Consider the following 21,981-nt stretch of genomic DNA (forward strand, 5'->3'; position numbering starts at 1 on the left):
GGAATATGAAGGATGAGAGCACCTTCCCATGTCTCCTCCTCCTCCTCCTGCTCTCTGACACCTCCTCATCTGCTCCTTCATTTCAATAAATCTCATCAAATCCAGAGCAAAAGCAACACCAGAAGACAACGAGGCTGCTTTTCAGAGATTGCATTTCTTTCCTTTTAAAACTCCTTTTTTTTCTTGTATTAAGCATGAATGCAACAGTTTAACAGTGAAACCAAACTGTTATATGCATGCTTTAAACAAGAAAACAAAACCAATCATATCTTATTTAATTTCTCAGCGGTTGGTCTTTGCTAAAGGCACCTGAAAAAGTTTGCATTTTGGATCTAGAGCTGTAAAATAAATACGCTAAATCTAGTTTGATAGAATACATTTTACAATATAATATTATATTTCAATGCGCTACCTCCTGTTTCTCTATAATTGTGAAATTTACTAGAACTGTTTTAAATCAAATCATTTCAAGTAAATCATATAGCTGTGTTTTTTCTCACATTACGAAATAAATTTTGAAAGCAGCTAGACAATCGTAATGAAGACTGTCTGATTGCAGAGAACGCAGAAGAGAAACGTCTGAGGAGCAGGAGATTTTTCTCTTCTTTAACACTGAGGAGATCTCGATGGCCCGCACTGCTTAATCAAGATGTGTGGTTTTAGGAAGCATGTGGCGTGATAGTGGCGATGTGATGATATTTCAGCGTGTTAATCTTGGCCTGAGGCTGAGCATTAATCATCTGAAGAACGCATCTGCTAAAGTGAGACAGCAGTTTGGCTCCAGCGCAGCAAATACCAGATCAAACGGAGGTTATCATCTTACCCTTTCACACATATCACAGATCCACAGCCAAACAACGAGCCCTGTGTTTATGATGAGAACACAAACCTTCAGAATTCACCACCGTTTACAAAACATACAAACAGTTTCTGTGAGAAGGCAAGCCGTCTGGTTAGACGGATGTAAACTCGGTCCTCTGAGATGATAGGAATGAGGGTTGCATAAATACGTTCTTGGGGAAACACCTGTAACTCTGAATTTTAAAGCTTCATTTATGCGTGTTTGTGTAGCTGCACAAACATATGGAGTTTCAGCCCGCCAAAACAGTTTGTGTTTAGCACTGACTGTAATCTCAACAGTATCAACATCATCAGTGTGCAGTAGTATAGTACAGCAGTCTGGGAACACTTGTTCCTGTTATCTCAGATAACCGAGGTTACTTTAGTTACTGGAGCTCAAATACGCCTTTCCCTTTAGAAAATTTCTAGACGCACTGTGTGAATACAGGGTATTTCTAGACTAAATGTAAATGTGAATAAATTCATCTCACTCTGGAAAAAAAACAGCCTTCATCAAAATTAAATGAAACAAAAAATTATGCAAACCTGCAATAATTAAATATGTTAACACAAATGTACCTAATCCCATTTTATGTCTTTGCTGCTGACCTTTGATGATCCAGTTTGACCATATCAATCAATCAGTCAATCAATCAATCACCTTTATTTATATAGCACTTTTAATAATACATATTGTGTCAAAGCACTGAACAGTATCAAATTGGAGAATGGACTGTCGTGTAGCGTATAATCACAAGATTAAACACTTTTTTTAAGCTAAAGGCATTTCATTATTGAATGCAGAGATGTCTAGATCAGGCAGACAAGATCCATTCCTGAAGAGCAAGGACATCCGAATTATAAAACCTAGGGTATGTAGACAATGAAGACCAGCCACTTATATCTCTGAACGAGACTCCTCTGGAGTGCTGCTCTGATTGCCTAAAGTTTACTCTACGTAAACTTTTAAGAACCAGGCAGAGTGCTTTAGGACCCTGTTTCTCTTTAGTTAAGAAGAGCTAGAAGGGTGATAACCTGTGCTTTGGAAGGAGTGAAAAGCACCTTGGGCATATAGATGTGTCTTGGATTGAGAAAGGCTTTACAATCATTAAGCAAGAAGCACTGAGTGAAAGTTCTTGCAGATCGCCCATTAACTTGACTAATAATAAAGCCAATAAAAGGGCGGTCTTATTAAAGCTGTAAGTTGGCTGACTAGAGCAGCTCTAAGGAGGATCCCGAAGGGTCCTGAGGACTGTGGATAAGTTCGGGTCAGCACAGTATGAGGCAGATTCAATCTTCAAGCTCCCCTCAGGAACTTGACAACAAAGTCATTATTGTTGACTGACTAGCCAGCCCCAAGAGTGTGATTCACTGCAATAGCTGTCACATATACTTTCAGCAGGGAAGAGGTTTGCCCCTTATCCAGCAGCTCTTGCTGAAAGGTTAGAATAGATGACATGTCACACGAGGACAGTTCCTCATTTTCAACTGCACACCAGTCAGAGAACACAGACCACATGAAGGCATAGAGGTGTCTCATAGAAGGGGCTCTAACTCCCAAAATGATGCAACTTACTCTCATGGGGAGCTTTCAAGTCTCACACTGAGGGACCAAACATGAAGGCTCCACAGCTTGGGCCGGGGATGCCAAATCAAGCCTTTTCCTTGGGAGAGGAGATCTGAGGGAGCAGGACAATCAGAGGGAAGGCATGCAGACAAGCACGAAATAAGTTTGGCTATGAGACTTTTTATCTCTGGCACTTTTGGGTGTAGCCTCCATTCTCCATGACATAACACAGGTAAGGGGCCTTCCATGGCCAAATGGAAAAAAAACAATAGACTCTGAATCTGGGCTAAATCAATAACTGTCTTCCTTTAGCTGGAGACACTTAGTTAGCACTTAGCTAAATTAATTTTGAGCCCAACGCACACTAGGTTACTGAGCCACAGTTATTTGTAAGCAGAAATTTCCTGATTCGATCTGGCTATCCCAAGAAAATTATAATGCAGATTCCCATCTGTCTCAGAGTTTAAAGAGCTACAGCCACACACTTCGTAAAAATGAATGGAGCTAGACACAGTCTAATAGGCAGGATGGTATATTGATAGGCCACCCCCTCAAATGCAAATCTCTAGAATGGACTGTGATAAGGGGCTATTTCAGACATAGGCAAACTCTGTAATGGAGGGTTAGTGTCCCTGAAGAGCTTAGCTCCAACACTGACCAAACACACCTGAACACGCTATTCAGTCTATTCGGTTTGAATTTGTGCAACGCATTTTATGGACAACAGTTTTGTTAGTCTAGGAGAATACAAAAAAATGACTCTTTCTGGAATGGTAAAACTAATAAGGACATAGAAGAGATACAATAACGTACAGTACTTTTAAAATTATGTGCTTTTTGAATAACATGTCAACATATTCTGCTACACCAAACTCACCAATCTGTTTTCCAGCTGGGAACAGTCAAGGAAAAGGTCAGTAAGAGTGATTTTGTGCCTCTTTGTGATGGCACTATGAGGTGTTGTTTACTTGCAGAATGTATACTTCTGGAGGGTGCATAGGTCTAAACTAGTGAGCTTCGGTATATTGGTGCAGGGCCAGTGGTTGTCTTGTAGATGAGCATCAGTGTCTTGAATTTGATGTGAGTGGCTGTTGGCAGCCAGTGCAAGCTGATGAGTTGTGACATGAGCTTTCTTTGGCTAGTTGAAGACCACTCGGACTGCTGTGTTCTGGATCAATTGCATAGGCTTGATAGTACATGCAGGAAGGTCAGCCTTGCAATAGTCTAGTTTGGAGAGAACAGAAGCTTCTTACCACTGGTAGTAAGAGTCTAATCTTCCTAATGTTGTATGAGGCAAACCGCAGGATGAGGGTCGTTGTAGCAATATGGTCTGTGAAGCTTAAATTATGATCAATCACAAATCCAAGGACAAGGTTCCTGGCTATCCTAGAAGGAGCTTAATGAAAATGTATAGAGATGTTGTGATGAAACCCTGTGTAATCCATGAGACTCTACACATAAACATAGGGAAATGGGCAGCCAATCCTGTGGTGCCCAGGAACAGATGGGGGTTCAGACGTAATGATGAACCTTCGTCTAGCCAGAAATGTCTGTCAGAGATGCTACAATGTGAACAGTTACTGTCAGATCATCTGGTTGGAATAAGAAGTAGAGTTGAGTGTCATCAGTCAAGTCAAGTCAAGTCTGCTTTATTGTTAATTCTACAGTTGTACAGTACATACATACAGAGAAATGCTACTCTTGGACCCTGGTGAACAGTAAAGTAAAATATAAAAATTACAGATAAATTAAGAAATAAAGCTTATACAAAAACAACTATACAACTATACAAGCTATACTCACCAGCCATTTTATTTACTAGTACCAGGTTGGACTTTGGCTTCAGAACTGTCTTAATCCTTCATGGCATGATAGCATCACACAGTTGCTGCAGATTTGTCGGCTGCACATACATGATGCTAATCTTCCGTTCCACCACATCCCAAAGGTGCTCTATTGGATTGAGATCTGGTGAATGTGGAGGCCGTTTGAGTACAGTGAACTCATTGTCATGTTCAAGAATCCAGTCTGAGATGATTCACTCTTTTTATGAAATGGCGCATTATCCTGCTGGAAGTGGCCATCAGAGGATGGGTATACTGTGGTCATAAAGGGATGGACATGATCAGCAACAACACTCAGGTAGGCTGTGGCATTGACACAATGCTCTAGTGTGCCAAGAAATATCCCCCACACCATTACACCACCACCACTGGCCTGAACAGTTGATACGAGGCAGGACGTATCCATGCTTTTATGCTGTTGGCGCCAAATTCTGACCCTACCATTCGAATGTTGAATGTAGAAATTTGCGTTAACGAGCAGTTGGACAGGTGTACCTAATAAAGTGGAAGGTGAGTGTATATGAGTTTAACAATGATAGGAAAAGCCATGCTTCTGATTGATAGGTTCTAAATATGAGGTGGATGAAGAGAGAAATAATCCAGAAGTAATGAGCCTTGAGGAACCCCAGTAGCAAGAAGTTGTGACTCACCTCTTCAAGACACCCCCAATAGGACCTACCTGAGAGGTAAGACTTGAACCACTGGAGTGAGGTTCCTGAGATCCATCTTCATGATGATTGACAGGAGGATCTGGTGGTTAACTGTATCAAAAGCAGCAGATAGATCCAGATCAAGATTTGAAAGCTGCTTTTGCCAGTCTCAGAACGTCAGTAACTGAGAGCAGGGCAGTCTAAGTTGTTCTAATAATCGTTGGTAATCATTTTCCAGAATTTTAGATGTTTCACTCTATTATCCATCAAAAAGCACTTAGTGTCTAAAAAATTAGACCACATCATGAAACCTGTGCTGGAAATTGTCAGTTTTATATGCACACATGCTTGCTGTCACAGATAAAAATAAAATCTCATTGATGAACATGATGAAGATCTTCAATCTGATCATTTGCTTTTGGCTCATTATGGCTCATTCCTGGAGAACTTCAGACAGCCAGGGGCAGAGAAGGTAGTGTGTGCTGGTCTGGACAAAATAACTTTTCACAATAGGTAATAAAAACAAATACCTTGAATATATCATCTGATTGATGTCTTGAGGTGTGGCAACCATAGTATAAGTGGAATAATTGATTCTGAGCTGTTGAATTATTCAAAAATGATGCACAAAATAATGGGTGGGCATTATTTTTCCAATAATTTAATGGCCTGTCATCAATTATTTCTTACATATAGTCTACAGTACAGTAACTATACTAAAATAGCACTCTTCGGTATCTTTACAAAACAACATGATAACATGAAAATAATGTGGTGTTTATCAAATGACACAGGCGTGTGGTAATTCATATCCCAGCATGGCCTTTGAACAAATTTTGTTATCATTAGTGGCTGACAGGGCTAATTCAATAATCAAGGACCTTTCAGAGATTCATTTTCAGCACACGCCACCTGCTAACATGATCAAACAGATTGAAGGCTTGATGTGGATCTGCAGATTTCACATTTAATGCCAAACCAAGTCCCTTGCTGCTGCTTAGGTCTTAATGATGAAATAAAACAGTAATGGCAAAAAAAAAAAAAAAAAAAGGCTATGACAGAAGAAAGCAGTGGGTGAATGGTATATGAATGATGTATGACAGAGTGGTCATGGTCCACATATCTCTCTCTCACAGACAATAAGAGATTCTTCAGAGCGACTGTCATGGTAGGACTCACTGCTTTTAAACAATCCTCCATAGAGCCGTTCTGCGCTGCACACCTGACTGAAGACAATTAAAAGAGCAGTTCATCCGTCATTTCATGAAAACACTTCTGTGAGAACAAGGACACTGCGGGAGAAATTCTGCTGTCACTCAGTGATCTTTCACTATTCATCGGATCCACTCATGCATTTAAGAGAGAAGCAGGAAAAACACAGCGATGAGCTTCAGAAGATGCTGATCCATGACTGATCATTCAATCACATCAGGCCATTAAAGAATTATGATTTCCAGCAATCTATACACTGTACATATGAATCAAATAATTCAGAGAGAAACGAGAGAGAGAGACCCTGATCCCAGCACAGTTATACAGCTTAAAACAATAAAGAAACATTCATTTAAAAAACTGACAAATAGACCAGGCAGAACGATTTTCCTTGAAATAATCATGTCTGAACACTGAACCTATATTTTAACATTCCATTCATCAAAAGTGTTCAGATGAATCTTATAAAATACCTCTGATAAAGATCCTCTATAACTTCTAAACCCTCATTATTTTCTACCTTATCCTATATTAAGATTCATTTCTTCTTACACAGTTTAAATTCTTTTAGTATTTTATTAACATTTTCTAAACTTTAGCACATAACTGTGATAATGTGAGAAATGTTGAAAGTGTCTGAATACATTTAGGTTTAACTGCGAGTATAAATGAGGAAAAGCAGGGTTTCTGCTGGATTTATCAGGGCAAATCTGAGGAATAAGGCTTGGTTTCAAAGGTAAATGTCTTTACTAGAACACTAAAACTAGAATATACAGCGGTGTCAAAAGATGTTGGCCCCCTTGCTAGTTTTTGTATTTTTATTTTTTTGCATGTCACACTTTAATGTTTCAGATCATCAAACAAATTTAAATATTAATCAAAGGTAACACAAGTAAACACAGCATGCAGTTTTACAGCCAGGCCTGATTACAGCAACATCTGATCGCAATCAAGAAATCAGTTAAATAAGACCTGCCTGACAAAGTGAAGTAGACCAAATATCCTCAAAAGCTGCACATCATGCTGAGATCCAATGAAATTCAGGAACAAATTAGAAAGAAAGTAACTGAAATCTATCGGGAAATGTTATAAAGCCTTTTCTAAAGCTTTGGGACAGCAGCGAACCACTGAGAGCCATTATCCACAAATGGAGAAAACATGGAACAGTGGTGAATCTTCTCTGGAGTGACCGGCCGAACAACATTACTCCAAGAGCTCACAAAAGACCCCACAACAACACCCCAAGATCTGCAGGCCTCACTCGCTTCAGTTAAGGTCAGTGTTCATGAGTCCTCCGTAAGAAAGAGACTGGACAGAAATGTTCAAGACAAAAAAAAAAAAAAAAACGCTGCTGAGAGAAAATATATAAGATTGTCTCAGTTCTGCCAGAAAACATCTTGATGACCAAGACTTTTGGGAAAATACTCTGTGGACCGATGAGACAAAAGTTGTACTTTTTGGAAGGTGTTTGTCCCATTACATCTGGAGTAAAAGAAACACAGCACTTCAGAAAAAGAACATCATACTAACAGTAAAATATGGTGGTAGTGTGATGGACCTGAAGACTTGCTGTCATAAATGGATCCATGAATTCTGCTGTCTACCATAAAATCCTGAAGGACAATGTCCAGCCATCTGTTTGTGACCTCAAGCGGAAATGAACTTGGGTTCTGCAGCAGGACAATGATCCAAAGCACACCAGCAGGTCCACCTCTGAGTGGCTGAAGAAAAACAAAGACTTGAGTGTCCTGACCTGAATCCTATTGAGATGCTGTGGCATGACCTTAAAAGACACTTCATGATGGAAAAGCCTTCAGTGTGGCTGAATTACTACAGTTCTGCAAAGATGAGTGTTACTGTGACACTTATAGTCTTTACACATAATAAATGAGAAATAAATTAGTTTTAATGCATTAAGTATACCTTTTAATGACCTGTACAATCGCATGAATAATTATAACCAATAATTAGTTAATACATTATAAGATTTATCAATTCATTGTTACACGACATGAACTTGCTTACACTTATTAACATCAATAAATAAAAGTATTACAACAGACATTATAATGCATCATACTGTCTAACAACCCTTAAGGAACCCTGAAGTGTTACCAAAACCATCTAAGGATTCCCGAATCAAAATTCATTTACATGAAAAGAAAAACGACAGAAAAGAAAAACTAAACTAATATGAGTAAAGCAAGAACTAATATAGTGCCTTGTACCTGCTCAGAAAAAAATGGAATGAATTTAAAGAGAAAACGAGTTTTTCTTCCCTGATGTATTGACAGATCAGGTTTTAAGGATAAATGCTTTTGAGAAATTTCTCAGAAAACAAGGCATCCTATCTGTGATGTACATCAAGTAAATGCATGATTATTTAAGGATGTTTAGATATTTGTAGTGAAAAACAAAACACCAACGAAAGATATTTTAAAGACTTAAGACTCTCTAAGATCTGCAGAAACTCTGAAACAACAGTTTAATGGTTATTGTTTTTCTACGATGAAGGTCTGAACCCATCGTCTCATCCGCTCCTCTAGAGGGCGCTAGAAAACAAGCAGAGACAGAGAGGATGTGGTCAAGTGTCCCTTTTTTATTAAAGAGTCAGAATGACAAGTCATTTCATAGCAGTCAAAACAGACAAGCCCAGGAATCTTGTAAAAATGACTCTCGATACATTACAAAATAAAAGTCAGGGCAAAATAGAAAACAGAGCTAAGATCTACTTCAGCCGGACGAGTGTCAGGAGAGCCATCAGAAAGACACATGACCCGGAGGAGTTCAGCCTTTCTTCTTCAGCTCGGTGTTAGACATGCGTCACAGACACCAGAGAAATAAATACAGGAACCTTTACGAACACAGAGCAGAGCAGGTCTTCTGTGAGGTATTTCAAATCAAAGAAAGTTACACACCAGAGAGATGCTGGGTCCTCATTTCATTAGATTACAAAGCTGATGAAAAACAAAGATTGTAAAAATCACAGCTTCTGATTGGGAGAAAGGAGACCGAGGTTTGCTCAGATCACACACGACTTAAAGTCAGTAATACTCCAGCAAACGTGATATTTTCATGACAACTGAATACACTTTTGACCGCCTTACCATCAGTCTAATTCAAAACACCAATGAAATGATTGCTTAATTGAAAACAGCATTGTTGTTATTATTATTATTATTATTTCTTTTTTTCTCTTCACAGAAATAACGCTTTGCTTCATTGTGATGATTTTCATTTGGGGTCAATGCGTTCGCAAAACAAAAATAAAATCACAATGAAATAACTAGTTAATAAACCGTTTTTGTCCGTGGTCCGTGGTCAAAAACCAAGGCAATGATTGCCATCAGCTAAGACCCGCCCAAGAACTACATCCCCATCAGATCCAGAGCAAACCCACAATCCCTTTCTGCGCAATACAGTATGATCACTGTAACCCGGTTACAGCTAAATAGAAGTAACGTAACAGAAGCCAATCGGTGTAACACAGAAAACAGTAACCGATCACTTTAACTTGTAGATAGTAACCGGTTACACCAGCAGACCGTCACGTTTCTAGAGGATTCGTGAAAAGAACGCTTCAAAATCTAAAGTGCCAGCATGAGCTAATACGAAACGGACCGGACGAGGCGGAGACCGGAGCCGTCATGAGCACAGAGACCCGTCACGCCGGGCTCCGAGCCGCCGCTCACTTCCTGTTTGAGACGGGACGTTGACTGCTGATTGTGATGGATTGTCGATACATTCTCTTTTCCTCATTAAACTTTACATTGAAATACAAGGCCAAAAAATAACCTATCGATTTGAGAACAAAAAACACAGTTACATACATCGTGCCATCAGCGAGAGACCATCACAGAATGTGTAGAAAGACAAAAGCTAATCATACTAGCTACTAGCTAACTAGTCAGGTCAATCTGAAAATAACACTTTAGATCACAAATCTGTCATGGCAGTGAGAAGAAATTCTTTTATGTATATCAAAATTCACAAAATGCCCAGCACTCGGAATATTCAAAATACATATCAGAAATATTTTTTTTTTTAAAAAGGTGGTGACATCAATAAAATATTGCTTCGCCAAAAAAGTGAGTTGAATTGAGAACCGACAGAGAAGTCCTTTCTGAGATTTCACTAGAAAGGTGTGAATCAAACATCTCAGAGCGTCTGACGAGACACTTAAACCGCTCAGGCCTTCAGCTCACCAACATTAACAGCATCTCTTAGCAAAATAAACCCTTCACTTGGCCTCGTTGTGTGACTCGGAAAAAATAAATAGATAAATAAAAATCAGCAAATGTTGTCTATTACATCAGGCAGTAGATTCTTTCCCTCGGGTGCGTGTTAAAACTCGTTTTTACCCCAAAACATCATTCATTAGGGAGCGAACGTGACAAGCTCAAGGGAAGAAAGGAAGACTTGACGATAAAAATCCACTAGAATATTAGAATGAGCCACTTGAATCGGCCAAATTACTGGACTTGACGCCAATTTTTCACTTGCCTCAGTGGGTGAAAAATAGAAAAATACAGGAATATGTTTATCAAAAGGTAAACACTCTGTTATTGACTTTATCTGATGAATAACACGGATCAGATTCCTGACTCTCAGTCTGTATTCTGGATTTGGTCCATATTAACGCAAGATTTGAGCAGTTTGTTTCAGTACCTGAAGAAAAATGTAAAAAATAGATTCAAAACAAACCAAAAAGAGCTGATTGCGATGCGATGGTGAAATGATTGTTGGGTTGTCTGCGCAACTGACTCTACAAAAGAACGAGGGAAGAAATAAAACATACAAATACCGTTAGCCGCTTTCCCCTGAGCGAAGGGACCAAATATTAAGGAATCAGGAGATATAATAATAATAATAATATAATAAAACCGGCTCGTTCTGATTCAGACCAGCACTTCATCTAGTCGTTTTGTGCGCCTCAAATCTGACGCTCGGGTCGGTCCAGCAGGAGGAGACAGAGATCAGATATCTGTCACTGGCGCTCACGAGCAGATCAAACACTGAAGAATACTGTTATCAAGCATCGAGCCCATGCAAATACTCACTTAGCAATTCATAAAGGCATCTACAGTCATGGCAGACTGAAAACCAAAGACGTGGACGGAGCGAAAACAGCTTGCATTCATTACTGACTGGACGTTTCCATCCCGTATTACAAAAACATGCAGTTGGTCAGTATCTGTCCCCCGATGACTAACTAAAGAAGTGCTTGGCTTTCAAGTATTTCTCCGACCAAAAAAAAAACAAACACAAAAAAAAAGCAAAAGACATAAATTTCCCTTCAATTTGCTTTTAAAACAGTGATGCTGAAATGATGCCGAGGGGAAGAGAAAACCAGCAAGCGTGACAGGAACCAATCAAATGTCACAGACAGCAGGAAGTAAACACTCAGTCCAGCTTCTTCTGCTCTCTGGGGCTGAAGTCGGCGCAGAAGCCGTTGGCGGCGTGGGTCGGGGAGCTGCTGCCGAAGCCGGCGTTATCCGAGTAGAGGTACTGCTCGGGCGAAGTCTGGATGCTGATCCGCAAACTCCGAAAACTCTCTGCCAGAGAAACACGAGTCAGAGCAGGACAACCCCGTTCAGACGAAGCTGCTAACCTGACCTCAAGCGTGTCAATGCTAACCGCCGCTAAGCTACTGCATCGTTTCTATTTTAGTATTATTAAGAAACTGTCGAATGCTTAATCACATCCAATATATTTTTTATACATACACACACATATACACATATACATATATATATACACATACACATATACATATATATATATATATATATATATATATATATATATATATATATATATATATATATATATATGTGTGTGTATATGTATGTGTGTGTGTTTTATAAATTTACACATACATGCATGTATATATTTATGAAAAATAAGTTGCTTACATCATACATTTATATATTTATATTAATGTTCACATAATTTATATTGTATATAAATGTAAACGTACAAATATTTTCAGAACATACTGCATGTGTAAATATTTATAATAATAATAATAATAATATAACATATGTACAAAACATTACAATAAACTCTCAATATTAATATACAATGACTAAATAAAAGTAAAATATGTGTTACTATTGAAATATTCCAAACCACAACAACAAAGAAAAGAGGAAAAGTTATATAACAAATAATTTTATATTACATTATAAGGTCAAACTGCAATACTCACATTTACGGCTATAATTCCTAATAATTTTCTCATTTTCTAACAATAAACTCTCAGATGTTTATTTTGATGGAAACTGCAGGGAGCCCTTAAAGCTTCTCTTTTGTTTTTTATGAGGGGTGCCGGACGTCACTAGATGAGCACTGCTCAGGAGGATAACCAGTATAATCACTAATGAGTAAGTGGCCCTCCGTGATCCTCCCGAAACTTGTTTATCTTCTACACAATGCTATGCTCTTACCGAAGGTGATTTTGCCCGAGTCCTCTTCATCGATGGCTCTGAAGAGACGGCTGACTTTGAGCTCTCCGACGCCCAGCGCCGTCCTCAAGATGCACATCAGCTCGTTCTCCGTGATCGCGCCGTCCTCCTCTGCCTCGAACATCTGAAGAATCACAGAAAGCAGCAGACTCTCAGAGCCGAGCATCATCGCCACGCTGCAGAAAAGCCAAACCGATCGACTCATCTGACCTGGAAGGCCAGCCTGATGGTGTCCAGTGTTTTTGCGGGCCGACACACCACAGAGAAGGCGATCACGAACTCCCGGACGTCCATCGAGTGATCGTCATTCTGCTCAGAGAGAGACGAGACGGATTTAGCTGTTGTTTGAGTTCATCAGTGAAAAGAGAGTAAACGGACATTCGATCGCATCTGATGGTGGATGATTAACCTCCTGTGAGGACGGATATTTCTTTACCTCGTCAAAGAGAGCGAACATGTGTCTGAGCTCGCCTGACACGGGCAGCTCCAGGAACTGGGCGAAGTCCTCCAGACTCAGTCTCTGACCCTGAAGTTTACAAGCCCGCTTCCCGTAACCCTGCAGGAGCTTCTCGGAGTTCACACGCTTCAGCCTGAGACCCAACACCAGCAGTTCAGACACAACCAGCACACATCCATTCACATCAGATACAGAAATCACACGATGCGGCCAGAAACGTGTCGCATGAATACATCAGAAGGACGTGATACGAAGCCACAGAGTGAACTTATCAGTAACTCAAGTAAATACTGTAAACCTGTCATGAGCAGCACTTTTAACAAAAAAAATATAATCATTTTATTGCATTCTAAAAAGTGCTAATGCCTTTTTTGACCATACATTTACATTAAATCATAAAACTCTCTAGAAAAATTTAGATTAGATATTTTAAACAAATTATTTAAATAATTTAATACTGGAAAAATAAAAAAAATATATATTCAATTACTGTAATTTTTCCAGTGGAAATATCTATTAAATTAAAAATTAATTTCCAACACAAAACTGAAAAATAATTATTTTGAGAAACCTAAAATATTTTATCTCCTGCATTCTGATCGTCCTCCTCAAGGTCTGGAAGGATCTCGAGACTCACCCCAGACTGCGCACCAGTTTAGCGAACTCCAGCAGACACGTGTCTACGGGCAGCCGGATCTGACCCTCCGCCATGGCCAGCTGACAGTCTTCAAACGAGTAGTCTGTGACGGGGACCTGTAGGGCCCTTCAGACATAACACACATTGGTTATGATTATGACGCTGGTTCTGTCTCACTATGTGGTCATTCATAAAGCCATATTTAATCACGCCCAACGAGACCCACCCCTTCATATATAAAACCACAGAGCTGGCCCAGAATGGCATACTTTACACCTCTTTCGAGCAAAAGAATAACGGGTCCTCTGGTGAGACGTCTTCCTCATCTTCCTCAGAGAGTCAAGGTTATAGTCATAACTAAATGTTCTCTATAATCGATGTCGCAATGTTATAGAAAAGCCCCAACATTCAGGCATCCCTACCTTCCTCACTTAACTTACAAGTTAAATGTTCTTCTTTCCTTTATTATTTTTATTGTGCTTTCAGCACTGCCTGCACAAAGGCACTTTACAAAATCTCAAAAATGTATGTGAAGCTGCTTTAAAGGACACCCAAGACGCAGCCGTTCCTCTCGTAGAATGGGCCCTTGGGTTTGCTGGAAATAGTGGACCCAGCTTTATAGCCCACTCTTATCCAGTGAGATACTGTTTTGACAGCGCTTTGCCCTTCTTAGAGTTTCAGAGGTTTTCAGATCATATAAAAGCCTGTATCTCATCCAAGTAAATCCGTAATGCCCTTATCAGACACAAGTTTCTCCGTGGACTCAGGGAGGAGGGTGGAAAGCCTGCATTTCTTTACATCCATACATAAACAGTCAGGCATGGTTAGCTTGTGCACGGATGCTGGTTTTGGGAGCAAGATAACTCTGGAAAGCTTGCGTGTATACCTGATTCGTGCAGGATTGATGGACAATGCATGCAACTCTTCAAAATGCTTCATAGATGACTGGGCAAGCTGTAAAGATACCTCGTATGACAATTTCCCTGAGTGCGTCCAGTCTGGTAATTGGTCTCAAGACGGTGCACACTCTTCCTAAATCTACTTACGAAAGGATACTTTCCTACTGTTTCACCATTAAATCTCATATGACATGAGGGAACGGCCGTACAGTTGTTGTTTGTTTTATTGTAGTATCACTTAAAAGCAAGGTGAGAATGTCTAACTCTGATGAAACAAACTATATTTTCTCTTTCCTAACACCACAGTAGTTTTAGCACTGAAGGAACCTTTTCATACTTCCTAGAACTACTTGCAGACGTTCCAAATAGAAACACATTTAGTTCTAGTTCTTCATTTAGGGAACTAAATTAGCTCCTACTTCTAAAACACTTTTATAGGAACTATTCGTGATGCAAGCATACACTGATTGACCAAACACATAAGAAACAATTTGTTCTTTTCCCAGCCTCCACAAATTACCAGAAAAACGTCCGAGGGAGAAACTGGTTCTCTAGGAACGATCAAACCGTTTTCCTAGAACTTCACGGTACGAAAGCACCTCAGGCCTCAAAGCCTCTCTATTTTGCCTCATCCAGAGATCTGCTGGAGTCCGCTCTAGCACTCTATATGGTCAAGATCACATTCAGGTCAGATCAGGTCCAGAGCGTTCAAGACCTCTCATAGGCCAGACCCAAAGATTCAAGCTCTCTGGATGCGGATGAAAACCCTCCCGTGTCAGAGAGATCCATCTCTGTGGTCCACATCCTCCCTGGCTATCAGGAGCAGCCTTATCCTCTACGATCTGATTCTGGAGATCCGTAGTGACACGTTCACCTCCTTTAGTGAGAAGTACAGAGGATGATGTGTGTTCTCCTCTGAGGAAAATAGATTCTCTCTTGCCTGACCGTACTTGTCCCATATCCCCTGCCCACCTCTGGATGAGGTCTGCTCTGATACTCATTCGGCCCGGAGCACGTGTCCCTCAGAGACAACAAGCCACTCCTCCATCGGACCCCTGACCCCTGTTTAAGCAAACACTGTTGTATTGTCTGATTGGACTAACATTTCAGCCTTTTATCTGCGGAAGGAAGTGACGCCCTACAAGAAGCAAATAAGTGCTCTGAAACAAGGGCTCGTAGATGGATGCTGCGAGTGAAGAGACGCAGAAACAAAACACAAACACTACACGCTATGAATCTTTAGTTACGCATTACTAAATACTCATGGTTTATAACGACCTTCATAAACCATCGTTCCAACATTATTATGCAGTAATTTAGCAGTTGAGGCTATAATGCCTTGTTCTTGAGAAATTATTTAAATATACATGATTATATCTTATTATTTAAACAATAATAATTGCTCAGTGTGTTAAAAAATGCTTTATTAACATGTTCCTGTTAATTTATGATCAAGTCAGATTAAGTTAAAAGTAGTTAAACATCACAGAGGGATACAGAACACAGAAATATTGTATTGTTTCATGATCAAAAATGAAGCTGTATGACATATGATATGATAAATGAATACAGTTTCATATTTTTTGCATCTTGAAATAGTTCTGTATTCTTCGGTGTTGTTTATTTGTTCTGTCAGGATGATAACTGAGCCTTTTAATCTCCTTCGTAATAGATATGCTTATAAATAAAGAACAAGGCATTTATAGCTGTATGTATCAGAATTAGAGAGCTTAATTGTATTTAAAAGAATGCATTTATTTATTTAGTTTTACAAGATTAAGATTGTATTTATTTGGAGGTGTTCTATAGCGTTCCTTACTCAAGAAGATGCAAAAATGAGTGAACTACAAAAAAACTATTAATCACTAGATTAACAATGATTTTATAATGTAAATGATTAACAGAGGCATCGTAATTAATGAGGAGGGAAAAAAAAAAAGAAGTAGTTTTTAAGAGTTATTTATTAAAAACATATTTTTTTATTAATTCATATTTTAGGTTACGTTCGTGATTTTACTGTTTTGTTTTAATTCCTCCACAAAAGGCCCGTTTCCACCTAAATAAAATATAAACTGCAAGCAGGTTTTCTGTTGCTGCTGAGTTTGTCGTTTTAAATAAATAAATACTACAAATAAAATAATCATAATCATAACGCTGTATATAATGCACTAAACAGTCATTTAGAACATGTAGCATACGGACAATAACAAATATTTAAACCAACACATTTCTGTAAATATTTTCTTACTTTGCCATCAAGCGGCGCACGTTGTGAGCGAAGAGCGCCGGGTTCTTCTTCTCCTCCTCTGAGGGCGAGTAGATGGGCAGATACTGAGAGGAAGAGAGAGGCACAGTGAAGACTGGTCTGAGGGACTTCTAAAGACCGCTCGGCACACCGAGAACACCGCAACGCTTTCAGAATTATTGTAATGCATGTTTACATTTTCTAGTTTTGATATAATAGTGCCCTATGAAATATTTCATTGTTTTCTAAAAGTGCTATCAGAATTTCCCTGGACTTATGTAATCTAAAAAATTAAAAAAAAATCTGTACTGAACAAATGAAGGCATAAAACAATTAATTTCTTTTAAAAAATGTGAAAATTTGTGCTGTTTAACAGAGCTCTACTGTTAAAACTGAAAATTATGTGATATTTAATTATCTGATACAAAATATTAGTACTACAAGCTAATAGATTTTATTTGGGTTTTCTGTATCTCTTATTAGATTTTTTTTTTTAAATAAATGCTGCTGAAAGACTCTTAGATGACGTTCATGTGTAAATATACTGTTTTCAGTGAACACACACACACACACACAGACACACACACACACACAGACACACACACACACACAGACACAGACACACACAGACACAGACACAGACACACACAGACAGACACACACACACACACACACACACAGAGACACACACACACAGAGACACACACACACAGAGACACACACACACACACACGTCCACATCACCATCTGATTAAATGCACAGAATTCTGCATGATTGATCTAATATTCCACGAGATCTCCTGTCTTCTGTCTGAAGTCATCTCTACTGAAGTGCTGAACACCACTGATCCTCACAACAACCCAAACACACATCTCTCACACGCTCTTCAGAAGATCTTCTACATGACGGAGAAAAGAGCCTCACCTCGATCTCGAACTCATTGTGAAGCTGACACAGAGTCAACCACAGGATCTTAAACCTGCAACAGAGCAGAGTTATCCCTCCTTGAATATATTCTGCACTACAGCTATGAGAGCCCAAAGAAAAGCACTCACGCTCCGGGGCCCTGCCACGTCCACGTGATCGTGTCCTGCAACGAGAAGCACAACACAAACACACACCGCTGACTGATCGTTACTTAAAGATGCAGGCTTCGTGAGATCGGGCTGATCTGAGTTTAGATGTCTCACCAGTTTGTTTGGGTAACGGATCACGACAGGCTGGACAGGAACCGCAGGGATGAACGCTCCTGGATCACACACACACACACACACACACACACACACACACACACACACACACACACACACACACACACTTCTGAATGTAGGGATGCTCATTAGGCAGAAAGAGCACAGTTCAGTGATGATGTTCTTTGGTAAAGTAAATGTTTTTTGGTGCTGTTCATTTTTTGCAGCTGCTGTTTAAATACCAGGAAAGTAAGCATTAAATTAGTGCTGTGTTTCTATTAAATTGTTATCCTAAATACAAATTCATACTAAAACATGGATGGTTCACTTTCTGGAAATTAAACAAAGTACATAATGAAATAAATCAGCACAATATCACATAATGTATTATCCAACACACACACACACACACACCTGGTTTGAATGTGATCAGGCAGGTTCTATTGGTGCCACGTCCCTTCTGGAAAAATCATTATCTGAAAAGAGTTTTTTTCGTTTAGTTTTTTTTTTTTGAGGAACATTAAAAGAGAACTATAAAGTGCAAGCATGCACACGGAAGCCTATTTCAGCAACAGGATATAAAAATATACATAAACACAACTGCAAGCCATTTTTTAAATTTCTGCTCCATATTTAACATTAATTGATAAAGTTTGAGAGGATGGCTGCCGATATGAAGCTGTAAGGATACCTGCGGCCACTCTCCTCCAGAGTGAGCTCTTCTCTTGATCCTCCACCGTCTTCCTCCTGGAGTCCTGATCGGAGCGCGACACGAACACGGGCGGATGTATTTGATGAGAGCTGAGACACAGACAGACAGCTTTCAGAGGTTTTCTAGAGGTGAGGAGCTATTCTTACTCTCCAGAGCGGCACAAAGACGTCTTGAGCGGATCTCTCCAACCGCTTTCCATCAGGGTGAAGCTCAGAGAGCTAGCGATGCTTCTAATAATCTGAGGAGCTGTGTGGAACTCAACATGCTTTACTGCTAATCTTTTAAATGATGTTTTTATTCCTCTAATTGCATTGAATTGATCAAAAGTCACAGTAAGACATTTATACCTTCACAAAATATTTCCATTTTAAATAAACGCCGTTCTAATGCACGTCATGAGGTACGACATTGATGATAATCAGACATGTTTCTTAGCGGCAGATCTAATCATTTAAATGATTTCAGAAGATCACGTGACACTGGAAACTAATGATTCTGAAAACTCGCGGCAATAAAATGACACTATACCAGACGCGTTTAGAGAGAAAACAGCCGCTTAGTAAGTTTTTGTTTGCCACAGAATCAGATGTTTGTCTTTCACACTGAGCTCCTCTTCCTCAGCCGCTGGACGGAGATCTTCAGTCTGTGAGGATTAGAGGCTCAGAGCGGCCGGCTGAGCAGAGCAGCTTAGCTCTCACACCAAAATTAGCCCTAACCAGCTTCATCTAATCTAAACCAGCACTTTCGGCGCGATCTCGGCCTCAGGTCTAAAGCGCTTGAACAGGACCAAGCTGTGGTTTTGGCATTCGTCGTAAACCCTAAAACTCTACACAGCTCCTGGATGAATCTGAGGGAGGAGAGAGTCATTAGCGCAAAGTGCAGAAACTATTCTGAATAATTAGGATTGTTTCTGATCATCATCAGTCTGCCTGAACGACAAGAAGAAACTCCGAGACGCTTCGAGAAAAGATACCTGCAAAGAAACTCAAAAGCTGCTTTAAACACAAAGATACTGTTTACACAGAAGATAACTGATAAAGAAAATGTACATATGACATTATTTGGACTGTATCAGGTAACGTGTGAGGAGCTTTTCTGGAAGCGCCTCGGGAGGCGTTCTCCTCCAGTTCTTGGATGAACAGGAGTTAAGAAGCATCAGAAGAGAAGACTTACTGCCCCACACCGGGATGTCTTTGCTCTCAGCTTTCATCACGATGGAGCGCCATGGTCATGGTGACAGGAATGGCGTCAAGTAGGACCAGTGCGGGCCGAGGGTGAGGATGGGCGCCTCGGCGGAAGAGCCTGTCTGCCCCAATACTGATCCAGTGAAAGCCCCCTGCGAACCACATGACCCGTGCATGATGGTCTTCAGCACCACGTCCACCAGCCTGAAGAAGAGCAGAGATCAGCGGCTGACCATCTCAACCTGTCTGTCAATCACTTTATAGAGCTGAAAAATTACTTAATACTTAAAAAAACACTCCCACATTTCCAATCTTTGTATAATAATTATTGTATGATTAGATTTCTGTATGATTATTGCTACATAAACGTAAACAAATATATACAATAAATAAAAATAAAATGAAACAAACAAACGATTGTAGCCTATACTTGTTGCATAGTTTTTCTTGTTAATATGATTCTGTATAGCTTATTATATCATTTGTGCGCTCCTATTTAATTTTTCTTATTTTTACTGTTTTTTGATCAAATAAATGGAGCTTCTTAGAGGTCTGACTGACCTTTAATCTTCTGAACCACAGCGTGAATGCCGATGTTTAAGCAGACAGCGCGCCACTCTGGCGTGTTAAAAGCCGGCGGGAGCATTAGTGTGTCTGCTGGCGCTGACTCGAGCTGTGATTGTCTTCAGTTCTCTCAGTAACTTCCTGATTTACCAAATAGAGGATCTGAAGTGAGATTGACCTCACCACCAGACAACACTAGAAACACTGCAGAGAGCAGAGTATAACGCTGTCATTCAGCTCTTTACTTTCCACAAGCTCTGGGGCTCCACACCGCCGCTCGGAGCGTGCCCACCAAGCGATGAAGGCAAATCGGCCAGGCCAGCAGCATCATTCATGAACGCCCGCGAATGAAGAGCCGACGGGAAAGAGTCAACGTCATCAAACCGATCTGCAGAGAACACACAACACACACACGGTCAGGCCAGAGGTCAGAGTTCAGTACAGTGTTAAAGCAGAAGGAAGCTTGAGAGCTGAGGTTAGTTTCCTTCAGACCAGTGTTCAATCAATCAATCAATCAATCAATCAATCATTTTTATTTATATAGCGCTTTTAACAAACACAGGTTGCATCAAAGCACTGTACAGTATAATGACAGGGATGTATAATGACAGGAAGTGACCAATTTCTTATTAAATGCAGAGACTGGTCTCTGTAGTCAATTCAACGATAGTCACTAGAAGTTAAGTGTACTCCAAACCCTGTTTCACACTCGCCTATAAGGCCTTCAAGCCATGCTTAGCAGGGGAGGAAATAACCATCAGCGTGAGCGCTTGAGGACATCTTTTAAGATCATTTCTTTCAATGTTAAACAAGGCTAGTACATCATAGAAATACAAACCAAAAAAACAAAAAAAAACTATGAAAGTAAAGCAAAAATGCTGCTGTTATGAAAATCTTGCAGAAATGTTCTTACAGGATCCCTGGGCTCCATTTAAATTGTTTATTTATTTAAAACATTTTATTAAATGTCATTATTCTTAACTGAATGCTGCTTGTACTTTATGCCTTTTTTAAAAGTTTATTGCTGTCAAGCTGATTAAATCACATTCAAAATAAAAGTTTATTTATATGTGTGTACTGTGTATATTATGTGTTTGTATACACATACTGTAAATCTTTTCTAAATATACATGAATATTAAATTATATATAAATTATTTTTAAATAGATTTATTATTATTATTCAGCTATTATTATTATTATTATTATAGTTTTTTAAGAGATTTAAAAATCATCCTGAAGCTGAATAAATAATATTTCCATTGATTTATTATTTAGGACAGGACAGTATTTGATGACTGAGAACTGTTGGAAAAGCCAGAGGAGCAAAAAAAAAGGAGAAATGTTTCAAAACATTCTCACACACACACACACACACACACACACACACACACACACTGCGTTTGCATATGTTTTCTGAGGATCATGGTTGATCGTCAAGCTTTATAAACATATATGCATGATATATTATCTCATACTACTGCACAAAACATCAGTATCCTGCAGGTTGACA

General features: G+C 39.5%; 1 protein-coding gene and 1 pseudogene across 1 annotated transcript in view; one reads left to right on the forward strand and one right to left on the reverse strand.

The window, feature by feature from the left end:
- Nucleotides 1-21,981, forward strand: part of LOC122348662 (aerolysin-like protein) — a 333,550-nt gene that overhangs the window by 254,316 nt on the left and 57,253 nt on the right. The gene's annotated exons all lie outside the window — the stretch shown is intronic.
- Nucleotides 11,305-20,797, reverse strand: LOC122349596 (annotated as a pseudogene).

The sequence above is a fragment of the Puntigrus tetrazona genome, chromosome 7 (genome assembly GCF_018831695.1).
Source record: "Puntigrus tetrazona isolate hp1 chromosome 7, ASM1883169v1, whole genome shotgun sequence".
Taxonomy (NCBI): Eukaryota; Metazoa; Chordata; class Actinopteri; order Cypriniformes; family Cyprinidae; genus Puntigrus; species Puntigrus tetrazona.